General features: G+C 37.7%; 1 long non-coding RNA gene across 20 annotated transcripts in view; it reads left to right on the top strand.

The window, feature by feature from the left end:
* The window catches only part of LOC112532303, a 196,909-nt gene that overhangs the window by 105,549 nt on the left and 73,070 nt on the right, over positions 1 to 18,290 (top strand). For 10 of the 20 annotated variants that reach the window (XR_006939063.1, XR_006939059.1, XR_006939060.1 and 7 more), the window contains one exon: positions 1,691 to 1,750. The exons of the other annotated variants lie outside the window; for them this stretch is intronic. This is a non-coding gene — a long non-coding RNA (uncharacterized LOC112532303). The remainder of the gene's footprint in view (positions 1 to 1,690; positions 1,751 to 18,290) is intronic. 20 annotated transcript variants of the gene reach the window in all.

Genomic DNA, 18,290 nt, shown 5'->3' with positions numbered 1-18,290 from the left:
CTGGGCCAAAGTAGTTGGTACTAGTAGCTCCAGGTAGTCTAAATTGCAGATTTTCCATAAAACTATGTCATGCTACCCCTTCAGACCATAGTGGAATTTTTTTCAGGAAACTGGAAAGTTTTGCCCACTTACAGACCATGTTGACAGAATTAGTGCAATATTTAGATATGTATTGGAAAAAATGTTTTTTTCCCACTGTTGCAGAAGTTTCAAACAGAAATGGTATTGCTTAGCAAATGTCACATTAACCACTGGCACACTCTAATAGGTTCCTCACTGAAAGTTAACCTAATTAGGTCTGGATGTCTAATTTGAAAAATAGTTCCCATGGGTGGCTTACAGATGGCTGATGGCTTTGACCCAACTTCATTCATTACATGTATGTGAAAGCTAGTGTAAATAAACTATTCCAAATAGAGATGGCATGCCTTGTTGATGACTGTTCTGGTCTTGATGAACTTCAAGTCACGTAGCCTTGAACCAGCAGCAAGGCTAGTTTCAATTTAGCAGTGTTAGCTGTCATACTATCCCTGCAGAGTGGGTATCACCATGATTTGTGTAGAACTTACGTCAAAAATTTGCTGCATGACTTGGGGTGAGCTCTGGACTGAGTGACTATTAGTCCTTTCACAGATAGTTTAAATCCCAGGGTATCCCATTTAGCTTCAGTCACACTGGGAGATCCACATCTAACCATTACCTGCTTGTGATATTAGCATAACCACAAGAGAACTGTGAGGCTCCTTCTGAAGAAAATCATGATCTGATTATTACTATGGGTGGTTCCAATAAGTTTTTAGAACGTTTGATTTAGCCATGGGAGTAACAGGACGTTTTCCTGAATTTCTCCTATTTTCAGATTGTTTTTTATTTGAATTTCAAATATCTTTTCTTTCCTGTTTCAAATCAAAATATCTGGCTTAATAAAGATAATTAGGAAAAAAAAAAAGTGTTTTTATCTAATGTCTTGTGGTAAAAGTTAATATTTTCAGAAAACAGCATGAATTTTACAAATGAAGTTGAAATGGCAAAATTTGAGCACAACTCTTCTTTGACTTGTTGCCAGTGGAGTCAACCCAGTAATAACTAGAAGGGGGAAAATTAAATCCAGCAGAAAAAACAGATGTGCCTTTTGTCCTGTATTATGCCTGTGGCTTAATACACAGCTACATTGTGCACTTAACCAAAAAGCAATGAAAGCATTGCAAGAAGTGCCATGAATTAGTCAGCATTACCCCCTGAAGATCAGCTTTGTTATTGGAATCTTTCTGGTGAAAATACTTTTTATTTCTCATATTCAGCTTTGTTACCAGTGGTCCACATCCAGAAGTTCCCAGTTTGTTGGTATTGAAGTAAATAGCTACCAAAGGGTCTAGGCTGAGGTCACGAGCAAGATCACAGTCAAGACCTGACATTTCAGAAGTGCGTATGCATCACAGAAAAGGTAAACCCAGAGGATGCTGGAACAGCAGTAGCAACTCAGACGCCTTGTCTTAATCATGGACTTTAAAGTTAAGAATTGTCTACCCTGGAAAAAGCATGAAGTTATAAGGTGAAAACAGGAAAAATGGTTGCAGTGCAAAGAAAACAGCTGTGAATTATGTCACTACAACATTTTACTAAGAACAATCTTGACACTGCAAAATATTATGCATTCTTGAGACATCTTTGTTTCTCCTGTCTCTCCAAGGTCTCAGGACTTGGTCACTTTTAACTTTTGGAAGTTGAAAGGCAGTCCCCTGAAGGCAAGGTAATGCATTACAACTGCTACAAGATTGCTCTGCGCAGGAATTCCAGCTAAAGTGCTGGAAAAGTGGGTTATAAGACTGACTCTGGTACTCAATACGTTGATCTTGTTCTCATCTTCTCTTTTTCTATTTGCTTTAGACCAGACTTGAATTGAAATTCCTTGCTCAAATTTCCCGTTGACATTTGGACTTAGTTGTTGCATTGAAATGTTATTAACTAAAGAATAATTCTGTCAGTAGACAGTCAAGAATGATAAATTAGCAAATATGTTCCAAGATTTCCTATTGCTTAGGTTTTGATATTTAACATACTGCATATGTTTTGAGGAAGTAGCCTGCAGTACCTAAGTCATATTTTTACCAATGTGTTTGTGGAAAATGGTTGAGTAGAATTGGAAGAAAGTGGTAAGTTTGGGAAGGGTAAAATAACCTCTTAGTGACAACTGCACAATTTGAAAAAAATTATCATTTTTAAGGAAGAGTCTGATTTTTGAAATAAAGAAACAAGTTAACCCCCAAAGTTCCAAACAACTTTAGCAAAGCCTGTCTTCTTGGGATGACTGGTTAACTGCTGAACACACATGGAAGGCACAACCTTTCTCCCCACCTCCACCTGAAAGGCACTGAATATCTCTCCAATAATGTTATGTACTATGAATACATCCAGCAACACAGATTCAAGATGCGTTCATGCATGTGAGTAATCTCCAAATACATTAATGCACTGTTTTCTACTACATCCTTCATTAGCCAGAGTCATGAATTCTTGGGTTCCTTCTGTGACTTTGAAAACATTGGGTTTCTGTTCTGGATTTAAACACCTTTCCTCTACAGAGATTTCGTTGGCTGATGATCTATCATGGTTTTACCAGAGAATAGGAAACAGAAGGAATAAGTTTACTTTTTCTGAAAGCAACTGGATAATCTCTGTTATTGGCAAAAGAGAAAACCAAAAGCTAAAGATTACATTCAAAAAGTTCATTGTGAACACGGAGTGCTGCAGGAACTAGCAAGCTTATCAAAGATCTCTGTGTTGCCTATATTATCAAGTGTTATGTTCACAGAGAGACCAGACAAACAAATTGGTAAGATATGTCAATCTAGTCTAGACTGAAACGGGTCCCCTGAGAAATTAATGTCCAAATCTTTAATGTATCACATTTTATGTATTTTATCTACAGTAGTGCAGCTTTTCACATCTCTAAGAAATATGTAGTTAAAACATATATAATAGAAGGAATAGAAAGAATATAATAGAAGGAAATAAAAAGAATTACTGTGTTCTTTTTATTTTTTTTAATCCAACCGCACACTTTCCCAAATGCAACTGGAAGCCCCATTCAGCAGAATAATTACACATGTACCCACGTCACTCAGGTTGCCCACACACTTCCTGTACTCACCAGAGTTCAAGTTCATCTGAGGCTTTAAACTAGGTGCTGAAGTGTTCCATTGCATCAGTCATAAGTTAGACTTCATTTTTTTGAGGTGGAGGATGAAGATCTAGCTGTTCCTCTTGGAATCAACAGGAGTCTGTAAGAAAGGAGAAGATGTGGGAAACTTTGTTCCTCTCTTCCTGTGGGTGATGCCAGACACACCACCAGACCTGATGGGTCAAAAGTAGTCCAGATAGTGAGACATGACATGGCAGGCAGCTTCTTCATCAATACTGCAAGCATTTTGAGATCTTTGGCTTTGTATGCATACATTGAAAAGACATGCATGAAAACATCATGCATTGAATCAAGGACGTATGAAGGAAATTTCACGTTGCAGGAGAGGCTTTCTTTTTTCCCTTTATTCTTTTAAGGAAAACAGAGACAAAACCGCTTCAACCGAGTGGGATAGAACATAGGTATTACAGATAGTTCTGAATTGTTTGCGTGCTGTGCACATTTGTGGAACATTCTTCTTGTACAAATATAGCTGCCATTGCATGTGTATCAAAAGAAAAAGGGAAAAAAGCACAACCTCTGAAATTAGTACCATTAGTATTTCATTACTGAAAATAGGATTATTTCTTGACTTTTTTTTCCCTTTCCTGGAGAAGCACATCAGATTTTTCTAGGAGGGATTCCTTATCTATCACTCTCCGTACATGCAAGGCACTCACCAGGGCAGAGTATCCTTTCATCAAAGCGTGGGCAGATGATTCTCAAACTGCAGAGATTTTGTACCACAATAAAACATGTCATATTGAAGGAATAGATATCATGCCTTTCTGTTCTATCATTAGAGTAGAATCTCTGTTGAACAGCTGTGGTAACATTATTTAAAACTGTGCAAGGGAAAACACTCCTAAGTACCTTGAATGTTGGCTTGTCAAGGACTTGAAATTCATGATATTGCCCCAGTCTCAATCTTGCTGGTATTTTTGAGTCTTATTTTCATAACTAATGACTTGCTGAAAGATAAACGAGAGATACAAAGAAATAAAATAGCACCATAAAGAGGATCCCGCCAGCTCTGGCAGCCTAGAGCACTTTTTGTGTTTATATTTGCAATCTGTCATTTCACAAGTAGTCATGGCTCTCTACCCTTATGCTTTAGCTTGCTCCTGAGTCACTTCCATACCCCGTTATCTCCTACCTCACTGTTCTCTCAGAGCTGTGCCATTTGTATCAGAGTGTTCTGGAAACAACAGCCAGAACTAAACAATCTGCTTGAAAGCATGACAAGCAATATTTATCTGATAGCAAAACACTGTTTTAAATACAGCACTTTGCATCCATTACAGTTGTGCATTTAAGGAGAAGAATTCTTATAAGACTTGTTTTTGCCATTCTTGTGAATCAAAAGCATTGCTGGTGTTCTGCTGGCTTCTGCTGTGTAATTTCAATATGCAATAATCTCTCCAAGTTGGCTAATTTGGAATCACTGCACGCTTTGCAGTTTCAAGATAATTTGATCTAAATAGAAGTTTCATGTAAATGTTTTGGCAGTAACAAAAATATCATCAACATTTCCAATTGCAGATTCAAACCCCAGTAAAGGCTTTACATGCTGGCAATAAAAGAGTGTGATAGGCAGTTTAAAAATCATTAGTTCTCTGCTCTGAAATGGATATTTTCCAATGGAAAGATTTGAAAACAAACTGACTTCTACCAGGTCATTTCTGTCTGAATGTGATACCAGCCACATCTGTGCACTGCCTCTTTTCTCCTGTGGGCAAGAGCTGCCCAAGGAAGCTCACAGAGACAGAGCCCTTGTTTGCTTCACCCCACAGGTGTGGGGTAAACATGCAGCACGATGTCTGAAGTGTTGAATAGTTGGAGGAAGTGAGCAGATAATGGTAACAATAGCAGAAGTGGTCTGAGGAGGTTTTGTGGATGTTTGATTATGTACGCACTGGATACCCACTCCTCTCCACTTGAATAATGCATGGGAACCAAGAGTTGTTTACTTTAAAATATCAAAATGAGAAATGACCATGTTCTGAAAATAAAACCTCTGAGTTTCAACTCTGACATTGCTAGCAAAGCCCAGTGGGAGGGATTGGATTGCCAAAGCCATGGAGGCCTCCTTTTCCTTATTTGTTATCATTTAACAAAATCTGAAGGCATCTTCCCTTGCAGAGAGCAGGAAATAATTCCTATGCTGCTCCAAGGCCATGCAGAGGTTATGGTGCCCATTTTGCTTGTGGTGTTAAACAGCACTGTGCTTCAGGATCCCTCTGGAGTTGCACTGAGTCACTCAACACCAGGCAAGGGAAACCAGAGAGCACATGTGGGTCCCTTCCAACACAGGATGTTCTATAATTCTATGTAGAGTGGAGTGTTTCTGGCCTAGTAACAGATGGAAACACAGCTCTTGTTAGCCACCCCCTCTCTCCAACAGCCATGTCTGTTTTCTGCTACTGGGGAGATTGCCTACGGACTCATTTCAGAAGGCATAAGGCAGTAGACCAAAAGTTCTAGCCAAAGTGTTTCTGTTAATTGGTGATTGCTTTGGACACCTGAATATGAACATTGTGAATCAAGGTTGTATTTCTAGCCTCTGCTCTGAGCCTGCTTGAAATTAGTGGCCTGAAGTTTTATGGTGATAAATGACAGTACCCCATTGAGTAGGACTAGTATACATGTTGTCTGCATGTTAATAAATGTAACCAGACTTCTCTTAAAAACAAGAACAGGGCACATAACATTTATGTAATGCACTGTTCAGACATCAACATCTGGGAGACAGATTGTATCTGCCACTCCTGCCCTGGGACAAGGCAGTCTGGAGGTGTCAATAGCTGAGAGGTCTTTGCCTTAAATTGCAGACCTCAGCAGCACATTCTCAAAGGCTTTTGTGCTTTCTCTAGGGTTCATCTTTATCCTCCATATATGGAAGCAAATATTTTGAGATGACAAGTGTGATTTTTGCTAATCAAAGGATATCTAATGACTTAAACAATGTATAACATTTAAAGAATGCACATCTCAGATTTATCTTGCACAGATCTTATTTTTCTATCCAAAGTTGATTGTTATGCAGACTCTGAGGATTTAAATATTGCTTGAGCAACTTCTATACAGTATTATAAACAGTCAAAGGGCTTTTTATTTCAGTCAAAGGACTGAAATAGATCTGGCTACAACCTTAGGGCAAGCCTCCCAAACTAATACAAGTCAGAAGGTCAGTACTGATATTGGAGAATTGCATTTCTTCATGGTAGCTTGCTGTAATCAATGTGGTTTTCCTTCTATGGATCCAGTTTCATACCTTGAACTGCTGTGAGCTTTGGATTTTTTACCCTCTTCCATTTTCTCCCGTGATAGTACAGGAGAAACATATGGCATATCAGATACCAAATGGCCATGGACACACTGTTTGCTTTACCAAGTATAACTATAGCTAGATCTATCAGCTAAACATCCTGCTCATTTCAACCCCCTTACCATCCACACTTTACAGAGTTCCTGTCTCACGTTTGCAGGTTTGCAGTCTTTTCCCAGCTTGTTGTCTCCAGGTGTGCAGTTGCAACATTCTCAGTAGTGCAAGAGAGATAGAAATTGGGCTGTGACACTGAGCTGAAGTCCCCAGCAGACTCAAGGTCTGTCCATAGCCACTTCCACCCAGGTTTCTCACCCTTGCCTAGGTTTTAAGCGTCAAGCAAAGAATGTGCACCGGACAGGTTTCACCCCACAAAGGATACACAGAAGGGATGGGCATGTCGCTGCATTTTTTTCAGGGAGAACTGAACTGGTGGAAAAAAACAGAAATTTCCAAAGCCTATTATATTGTTGTCACAGAGTTATCTAGATCAATCTATGCAAAAAAGACCCAGAAAAACAGAACAGTGGCAATGAACTAAGGAGGAAAACTTATTTTATTAACTATGATATCAGAGTGCAAGATAACACAATATAATACAATCTAATTGAAATTGAGGCTAATAAATCAAATAGCAGAGAGAGAGAGAGTTTTCCAAAACCGGAAACCCTACTTTGAACTGAAGGCGCACACATTGGAAGCACACCCACACACCCTCTGCCAGGCAGCAAGCCAGAGAGAGAGCAACATCTCGTGACTTCCTTCCTCCCATGACTTATCTTCCACTCTGACCATCAGGTCTCCTGGGATATGTACTTCTCTTCTGAGAGCCAGGTATCCAGAAAGTTGTCAGTCTGTGGAACTGGAGTGTTAACTCTTTAATTATCCGTGCTTTACATGATGTTATGATGTGGAATACCAATAGCAAAAAATTACAAAACCATGACAATTGTTTTTTGCATCTTTGGTTTAACTCACACTGGGTCAAATTCTTTGCAATTTTAACCTCTCTTGATCCATGCTTTTAATACAGTTGTTGGAGTCAACCAAGGAAGATAGACTTGTCCAAGCATGTTCAGAGGGCCACAAAAATGATCCAAGAGGTGGAACAGCTCTCGTATGAAGTCAGGCTGAGAGAGCTGGAGCTCCTCAGCGTGGAGAAGAGAAGAGAAGGCTCTGAGGTGATCTGATAGCAGCCTTTCAATATCTAAAGGTTTGCTACAGGAAAGAAGGGGACAGACTTTTGAGCAGAGTCTGTTGTGAACAAGGGAAAATAGTTTCAAGCTTAAAGAGGGGAGATTCGGGTTAGATGTAAGGAAGAAGTCTTTTACAGTGAGGATGGTGAGGCACAGGTACAGGTTGCCCAGGGATTTGATGGATGCCCCATCCGTGGAGACTTTCAAGACGAGGCTGGGTCTGGCCCTGGGCAGCCTGATCTATCTGTGGATGTCTGTGTTTGTTGAAGGGGAGTTGGACTTGATGACCTTTGAAGGTCCCTTCCAACATTTAAGGATTCTATTATTCTATTCTATGATTCAAAGATGTTAGGAAATCTTCTCTCCCACTGCCACATTACCAAGGATGTTCCAATGAAATCATAATCCTTTTGATCTTAGTTATTTGGGAGTTCTTCTTCTACAGCTTGTATCTCAGCAAAAAACCTAGCAATCTGTTTGTGCTTACTGGAGGAAAAGATATGTTGCCCTGCCAACATAATTACATTGGTCAGTTAGGGAATAGCAAGTGAGAACAGATGAAATATTTAGATATAAATAGTCTGTTTTCATGTGCTGTGATCGTCGCTAATAAGGCAAGAGCGTGTGGTTTGTGGTTTGGGGACAGGATGAAGAACCATGACATCTGGGTTCCTTTCCTAGGCTTACCACAGTGAATTGAAGGAGTCATCAAGCCTTTTTATACCTCACCGGTTGGAAGTGGATAACAACGCTCTGGGGGCTAATTCTTTAAAGCTGTAGTTTACAGATGTGCAGAAGGGAAGAACAGTGTGAGTGCTATGCAGAAAATCTGTCCATCTATAACTTTAAATCTAGATATCCAGAGCATCTCTCAAGAAACTTGTCCTCTATCTTGACTTGGGGAATTCATAGCAATGACAGAAAAATGAGAGGAAAATTAGAAACATGATAATTTTTTTGAGCAAAATCCCATCTGAAAGTATGTGACCTTAAATTTTGTGATCAGCTTTTTGGGTTTTACATTCAAGTTTTTTTTTTGTTTGTTTGTTTTTTTGCACATTTCAATTTCCCATTTGCTTTAAAAGGTGGCCAGCATTAATTCATGCGCTTTGCTATACGAGGAACAGAACAAGCATTGTAAATTCTAGTTGAATGTGCTGCTTTACATCACCATAATTTCTTTCACATTAATTTCCTTAAAAAGGCCCTTACCACACACACACATCTCTCTGTATCAGTGTATGTGGAATCATTTAAATAACTGTACAGTGAGACAAAGCAGCTTGAACAACCAGAAGATTTAGCAACAAAAATTCTTTTCCTATGGCATAAATCTCACTACTAGTAATTTCAACTTGAAATGGAAAGCATAGCATTACAGTATCTAGCACAAAGGCCAGATTTCCCTGGTTGCCAGTTTGACCCATGGTCGCACAAACACAGCAGGAGAAACCAAAAATGATTTTGTTTCCTAGCGATACTAATTCCATTGCTGGAGAAAATGTAATTATATTTATATTGACATTATAATGATAACTTTGCAGGCCAGATTCCGATCAGTCTGTTAGGCCAGATAGAAACAAAGCACCAGCAGAGACCTCAGGAATTTCTGTTGCTCTGTGGTGGTGGGGCTGGCAGCCTAGCTAGTAATTTCAGCAGTAAAAAGAAAGTTCATTCTGTGAAAACTTTAGTTAAAATTTAATTTTGTTTTAACTATAAAATCTCTCAATTTTGTATTGATCATAGCATCCTCCAATGAGCTTCATCTGGAGTTTGCAATTTGCAAACTGGAGTTTTGTCCCAAACATCTGTAAAAACTGGTCAACATTGATTTCACCATTCTTGAGCCAACCATTTATAGTTCCCTGTAATTCATGCATTTTCTACGTGGCCTTTCCTATGTGATCCACTTAAAACATTTTACACTGAAAAACTCAGATATGAGTATTAAGAAAAGAACAGCTTCCTGTGTACAACATTTTTAAAGCAAATAGTTCTGTGTATATATATGTTCAGGGTATCGTCTTCAATGTTTTCTTCAGCTCCCAAATTGAAGCGGTTTCCATTTCCCAAAATAATTACCTGAAAATGTTTATGTTTTTTGTTAAGATTGTTTTAGTGAATCTCAGCCCGAAAATTTGGACAATTCCCTTTTTTTTTTTTTTTTTTTTCCCCTTTTCTCTATTAGTACTGAAAAAGAAAGAAAAAATGGAAGAAAGAATGAACTGATTTTTTAATATTATATCAGTACGGCTCCAGGAGTGAAATAAAGGATATAAAAGTGAAATGATGAACAGTAAAATATTTAAGTTCTGTATAATACTTCCTATCAAACAACATCCCACAAAAACATCAACAAAAATTTCTCAGTGGGAAATTAAGATAGAGGAAAGCGCACATGACCTCAGAAACAACAAGTGCAGGTTTTTAGAGTCTGAGCTTAAGGTTGGTCCTTTGCAGTTTTCTTTCCCTTAGGAGGGCTTTGCAGAGGTTAAACAGCAAAAAAAAGCTGTCAGGCTGAAAATAAAGGGTAGGAAATTGTAAGAACTGCTGATAAGAAGTAGCTTGTGGACTCTGTTTGGAGCACTGGTGATATTAATCATGTCATTAAAAACCTGTGTATAAAAAACATCAGAGAGAAGTAAGGAACATCACCAGAAAACAACAAAACAAAGCGAATAAATATATAAAATGCAACTTTAAACTAAGTGATTCCCCACGGGAAAAGCAGTCAAGCAATTTTAGATTTAGATTCAAATCCATACCACATTTTGCATTTGGATGTCAACACCACACTCTGATTTGAGTACAGGCTTATTAATTCCTTCAAGAATAAACCCATAATAGTGCAAAGTAGATGCAGAATCCCATGACACTATGGCCAAACGGATACCATAGTATCCCTTGAGGGAGCACAGATTTTTTTCTTGCCTTCTGAAATCTGTGGCGTCCACTGTAAACATAGGCAGCACTCTTGGCCATAAAACACTTCACTGATGGTTGTTCAAATGATGCTTTTTATTTATTTTAATTGCTTGGGATCTCAACAGAAAATCTTACAGTATGTGTGTTGACACATGTCCCACCTCATTCTCTGGTTGGTTTTGCCCAGCAGGAAGACAATTACTGTGGCACATTTCACTGACACAGATCAGGTGCACCAAAACAATTTGTTGTTCTCATTATCTCCCCGTCCCCCTCTCTTGTCATGTACAACCTCTGTTCTTCTCCAGCAGGCTATGCTTGGGCCATGCTCCACGCACATGCATGATATGATGCAGATTTAAGAGAAAAATATTGTACAAAAGACAAAAGGATACTTATTATCAACATAATAATAAAAAGGTCAATGTTGTGATTTTATTTTTTTTCAGTGAAAATGGCCATTTCATCATAAACAGACCTTGTAACTTTCTCCAGTGTGGTGTACACTAACATGTAGTCCGTGCATATTAACACGTTACATGGTTAAACATTTGTAAAAGCCAGCAACAAATATGTGTAGATATGTATATATGTATGTATACGAAAGAAAAGTTGTTACATGCTGCAAGAATTTTGTATGAGGTTCTTCATTTACTTCTGCTGTATGATGGAAGAAGCCTTCCCTGCGCACAGTGCATGCTATTAATGCAAAATGGCAAAAAGCAGTTGTGGTGAGATGTGTTCTGCTGGGGAAGGGTTCTTCTCTCTGCAAGTTGAGGCCTGGCATTGCATTTCAGGGAAGCCAAACTAAATTCAAAGTCCAGTTAAAGTGATTTATTTTTCAACAAGGAGCTGATACATGTTCACACAGCAGTTTGAGGCTGTTGGGATTACATACTGTATATTCAGACTAGAGTCTGACATCTCTTGACTTGTGGATTCGCTTGCTCATTTATCAATATCAATTGCCCCAATATTAAGAGAGAAGCCCTTTCATGAACTGAAATTCAAGGACAGTGAAATTGCAGCCATTCACTGTTGATAAATTAACTTAATGCACAGTGCCATTTGTAGGTATTTATCTATTCCGGCTGTGCTAACTTAGTATGTTATGGTACAGGTGCCACACTATCCCACTGTTTTCATGAGACACTTTATCAGTGTGAGATATTGCTAATTCTAAAGTTAAGGTCATAGTTCTCTGGCATAAATTGGGGCTGTAGTTTTGCTTTTTCTTATATAGTTCATTAGGAAAATAGCTCCAGAGAGGAAATTATTTGCAAGCTGGAACAGAACTAAGTTAAACAATTAAAAGATAAGAAGATTTAACAAGCCTTAAAATTTTGAAGATTGACTTTTGTTGAGAAAGTTTTTCCAGGACAGTCAGAATGTCTGTTTTTTTCAAAGGTTAAAAAGAAAGAAGAAAAATTTGTTTGGGTCAACTGAATTTAATCTTCTCTGCTGTTTTCTTTTGCATTCTTATACCAAGATAAACAAACAAACAAACAAACAAAAGAACCCTGGTATGATATCTGCAATTAGGATACCAGCTTGAATTAGTCACTCCTCCACCACCCCTGTTAAGCTAAGAAAGTTAGTCTTGTTTTGTTTTTTGGCAGATTTGTTTTTCCTAATCTAACCATGTGAAACAGAGGCACCTCTTTTAACATACTATCTCACATCCCCCCACTTTTAATGAGGGGAGAAAAGAAAGACAGATTAGAACTTTGTCTGGAATCAGTTGCTTGGTTGTGGTGCCTTCTCCCCTACCTGGTAAGAAAGTGCTGCCATACTTGGAAGTCAGATTTATGTTAAACTGAAATTTTATCACTCCCCTAACAAACTGAGGAATTATAAAGACGACTGTGGGACGGTCAAATATTAGGGCAGGAAGAGGCACACAAGAGCCATTGAGAGACCGTTCACTTCATGAACTCCGCAGCCATTTCAGCTGGACACAGTGGCAAGAGTTCATCAGTCCAAGTGTGGAGCACAAATTTGGCCGAGCTTGCTTTTTCCATTTTCGTCAATATTGAAAATATGTCCTCTATATGGTACTTGTCTGGCATTTGCCACAGAAGGGCCTTCACAGACTGAGTTCAACACCATAACATTTTTATAAATGCTTCATAGAAGTGTACAGATTTCACAGGCTTACATTGGCTTAAACAGGAGGAATTTTATGTGCTTTACCAACATTACCTGAGGAAATATAGCTCCCAAATGGTGATTTTTTCCAGAATACTGTTATAATATGGGAGTGGATGAATATTGGCACTGGGTCAAACTTTCTTAAAGGACAGTTAAACTATTCTAGATATGGAGCTTTCACAACTTGCGCGTTCTTAAATTTTTTACTTTTCTGAACTTTTCAAACTTGATTAGATTTTTTAATTGAATCTCTTCTCTAAGAATAAATTCAATATTGTATTAAGTATGTTGTATATTATTCGTGACCACAGTACCTTCACTGGAGTCAGTTTGTATGCACGATGCAAAGGTGAATTTTGAATACTAACAGCTTTATAATCTTGAATAATTCTAAAATGTTCATGGCTGTTATGCAAACGGTATAGAAAACAAAGATTTTTCACAGTAATAACAAATATATACACTTATAATTCTAAATTTGTAAATATTTGGAAAGGATGGCAGAATTCCTTTGCTTATGAAACTCACAGAGCATTAATAATGGTTCATCATTTTACGAAGTTCTGGATTACCTTTCTGTACCTGAAAAGACTACCTTCAGTTCCCAGAGTTTTAGAGATGCCTGAATTGGTTGGTTGGTGAGAAATAGAGCTTTTCTGGCAGTGAAACATTGTCCTTGGGAGCAATGTTACAGATTCTTTCTTCCTCTTTTTTTTTTTTTTTTTTTTTGCCTTCAAATTTATTTATATGTATATATTTATTTAAAATGAAGGACAATGACGTCAACAGTGTAATTCTGAAATCACCATAAAACCACAGATATTAAAATCACTTTTACTTGCCATTAGCTAGTTTTACCAAGAAAGGTTTAAGAGGTCAATTTTTAACAAATAATTAATTCAATTGATAATAAATATACTAGGAACCATACAATTTAATGTATAACTAATAAGAATGCACCAACGGCGTGGAATAACTCTCAGGTATAAATGTAATGTCACTGGAACTGGTAAGTCCTAATCTTACTACATGAGATTGAAAAGGAAACTTGTATGAAAGCATTCAGGTTTAATTGTATGGGTCACCTCTGTCTAATTTCATTTGGAATTACATTTATCTGCTTCTAGATAGAACTTGATCCACAGTATGCAAAAGTATAATATACAAGTTGGAAACATGTACATTAATTTGAACAGTTTAGCAGGCAATGCAAACATTAAATTTGAATCACAATCTCCATCCATCAGCTTTTAAAAATATATACATATTAGGCTATTTTCAAACATTTTACCCCTATTTTTTTACACCTCACTGGAGATGAGTTAGTACCAACCCTGAAGCAGAACTTCAGTGGAAGGGGCAGCATTTTTACCCTGCCTAGAGCACTGGAAATTTCACAGCAGTTTGAGTCTTGCTTCATTTTCTAGATGTGATACGAATAGCATCTGTGCATTTGGATGATGATCTAAATTAATCTGAGTATGGTAGAGACTTCCTTTTTAGTTTGCGAATTGCTGAAAGGAATAAGTGTGTCATTTTTTAAGTCCAGTTGCAGGGTGACTGCTGAGCAGCCAAACATCAAGTCAAGTGCGAAGTAAATTACAAACTAGACCTATCTCAATTTAGATTGTTTTTGTCTCTTATAGCTCCATTCTTCAGAATTGTACCGTATCAGATATACAGCCTTTTTTTTTTTTTAACCAGAGAACTCATAGTCCATTCATATTATAAACCAAACTCATGAAGGAAAGTGCATATAGCATTTTCCAAAGTCCTAGTAATTCTAAAATACATATTCATATTCTGCAGCACCAGTTGTGATTTTCTTCTTGTTCACTTGAACTTTTTCAAATTATCTGATTTGCATGAGCCATCTTATTAATTCAAGTACTGCTACATCATTAAGACTTATAATCTAAGATTAATTAAGCATAAAACAATGAAATATTGAACTAATATATTCATGTTGCAGGCTCTGTCTAAACTAGAATTCCGTCCTTTTTCCTGAACACTGATATCCTTAAAAAGATTTGCTGGGACAAGAATTTACCATCTATCAAGTCCCTATCTCCTTTAAGCCCTTTATCAGCTACATGACTGTGTGTACCTCCTCTAAAGTTATCATACGAATATTAAATGCTGGATGTGAATTGTGTGTTGGGATGTCCTTGATAAATTAGGCTGTTCAAAAAGCAATCAGGAAAAATGGAGAATGGCTTTAGAGAAACCATCCTACAGCAAACTCTCTTAATATAAAGCCTGAGCTGTTCTTAGCATTCTTAACTTTGACCTCAACCACTGTGGAAAGTTCTTTTGCCAAGGCTGAGGGCCAGACAAACGAAAGGATTGTGGCTGATTAAGAAGTATTTCCAAGGGTCTAGAGAAGGAGGTCACCTTTGGGGAACCATTCAAAACCCAATCAGCTGTGTCAGTATTGCCCTATAAAACCACACCAAGTTCACCGGTTGTCCACTGCCTGCTTGGACCAGCTCACAAGAGGCTGAGTTTATGTGCAGTGAAGAAACTTGAGAAGGGCTCAGCTTTCTTTGGGTTCCCTCCAAAGGCAGCCTGGACAGCCCAGCTCCCTGTGAGCCCCTTGGCTGCAAGCTGTCCCACAGGGCAGTGCCAGGAAGGGAAACAGATGCTGTCCCCTCAGCTCCTCACTCTACGCTTCTGCCCCTCAACCCCTCAACCTCTCAACCCTAACCAGAGACTGCAACTGAGCAAACAGGTTACAACAAGCAATTTTCACCACTCACAGTGGGTGCTGGATGCCTTGTTACACTACAGCAGCTACACCCTCTCTCTCTTTGGCTCAGCCAGATAGGATGTTTCTAACCGGATCAGCACTGTCCACATCATGTCCACATCATCATGTCCACATGAAAATAAATGAAGAAATACATATACTGGAAAAGCCACGTGGTACCTAGCAGGCCCATAAAAACAAATGAAAACTTGTTTTTTGTGGAACTGCAGAAAGCTGGAAGAGATTTGTAGTGTTTTAAGTTTCAGTGTGTATCTTTCCTGTAGAAAGACTGCTTTCTGTATCATATTATTATGAATAGGATCAGCTTCCAGAAGTTCACAGTATGCTGAACTGAAATTAGTGGTATAAATTGGCTATCTCAATAATTTCAAAAGAGCCGAGTCATGTTGTGTCAGTAACAAGTTTGTGTATGAGTATCTGTACACAAAGCAGCTATGTATGAAATCAGAACATAACATTATAGTTACTTTACACAAAGATGACTATAATAATGCTAAAGACAAAAGGAATTAGGTCTCATGAATAGAAATTTTGAGCTAAGGAATTAAATTATATCTGTTTGAAAGGGATCAGTGAGGCATAAATACGTTCAGGAATGTTTAATCCTAAAGGGAATGAGATCTGTCAAAGCAATTTGAAAGGATAATACATTCATTTCTGGTTCTACGGGCAAAGGAAAACCCAAGAGTCCAAAGCATCGTCCACTCAAGCTGTTTTTCATACCGCCAACTTGGAAGTTTTTTTCATGCTGATATCATTACTAAGTCTGATGCTACCATGAAAAGCAAATCTTATTCTGGTAAGCAATTATTAACTTGCAATAAGCATTAGTTTTAGATGGAAAGATCAAAGCAAACATACATAAACAATTCGGAATACATACATATCCTCTGCTTTATGCTCTTGCTTGTGGTTTTATATTTAGTCAAGTTCAGTGTGTTTCCCACTCACATTAATGACTCTGAGAGCAACTGGATGAGCGACTGGAATCTGTATGGAAAAGAAAATGGAGTTTATTTAGTTCATAGATGCATAATTCAATATGCAGTGAATGAATAAAAAAGCCAACAGGCAGAGATTATCTCATTTAATGAACTAGACTAGAAGATCTGACACTATCTACCTCATAAGAGAGACTGTAAAGCACTTTCCTGATTGCGTTATTTTCTTCCCCTCTGAAAATAGCTGTCAACCAAAATATCAAACTATTATTAATACATTCTTATCAAAACAAAATGTATTGGACCAATCATAAGGATAGAGTTCACCATAAGTAACGTTGCTACTCAATCCTTTTTGTGTCATGAAAGAGAAGGAAGTCTGCAATTTCTTCATGACTAGGGTTCTTTAGCTCTTAGCTCTGCTCTCCAGACTTCAGTACTGACTGGGTAATATGGAAGATGCATTCTTCTGTGCATTAGCATGACAAATTTAGGCAGTTAAAACTGCAGAGATGTCATTTACAGGATTTACAGAAGATCTGGCTCCCGAACTTCCTGTTCAGGAAGCTTCCCAGCTACTCTTGCCATTTCTCCTGGAAACTCAATAGCAATCTATCCCCTGACCCTCAAGTTTTCTTTGTATTGAATGTTTTTTGTTGTTGTTGTTGTTGTTGTTTGTTTGTTTTGTTGTTTTTTGTTGTTGTTATTGTTGTTTTTGGCAAATCATAATATGAAAACGTGGAGAATTTTTTTTTCAAAGTACCTTTAGGGTTTTAGTTTTGGTTTCTAATGCACATAAGTTGAAATCTGTCATTTATATAGTCCAGAATTCTCTTTCTTAATGAAGTACACCGTTAGTTTTACATATTCTTTTACACTGGTTTGACTTAAAACCAATCTAGCTCTTTTGATACAAATGGTTTTAGTTTGCAAGTAAACTAGGTGGTTTTCTTGAGAACAACTCAAAATATATTGAATTAATTTAAAATATTGACATCCACAACTGACTGGAAATAAAAAAGAATTCCTCTAGACCTAGTTAGTTTTATTTCTGACAGTACTTATTTTTAAAATATAGTAAAACATACTGCATATGTTCATGTAGTTTAAAATAGCAAATCAGCAACATGGAGATTGGCACAGCCTTTTTTATTTTTTTTTCCCTAGCCTCTTACACATATTTCAATGCAGAAAACACACACGCACACACATACACACACACACAAAAAAAAAACACCCACAAAAACCACCCAACTCCTGATTCATTTTCCCTTCAATGCAAAACTAATCCTGTAAATGCGCTTTTCATGTCCCAGTCTGTAGCAACTTTGTTGAACTTTTAGATTCTGCAATTAGGTAAATCAGATTTCCTAGTGAAGATCTAAAGCTGCAAACACAATTTATCTTCAGTTCAGCAGTGATAGGGGCTTGGGACCAGATCCTGTAAACATGCACATGAATAGCTTCACCCATCGCAGCTGATCCTGTGATGACCATTATGCTGCTCATGTGAGTTAGGGTGTACCAAATTGCTCCCTGATGTGGAAGATGTTTGCAGGGTACCAGTCCTGATATTCTAACAGGAGATGGTAAAACTGAGTCATCACATAATGTTCTGAATCAGATCACACTGAGAAATAAATTATAGCCAGGAATATCAGATGGTCACTGAATACCTTTTCACATTATGTTTTCCCCTGTTATAGTAAAGATGTTCCATATTTTTAAGAAGGATCAACTTTAGAGCTCTTAATAGATGCCATCTATGAACTACATCTACAAAAATACAGGGTATTTTGCA

The sequence above is a fragment of the Gallus gallus genome, chromosome 4 (genome assembly GCF_016699485.2).
Source record: "Gallus gallus isolate bGalGal1 chromosome 4, bGalGal1.mat.broiler.GRCg7b, whole genome shotgun sequence".
NCBI classification, from domain to species: Eukaryota; Metazoa; Chordata; class Aves; order Galliformes; family Phasianidae; genus Gallus; species Gallus gallus.
This window is presented reverse-complemented; position numbering and strand designations above follow the sequence as displayed.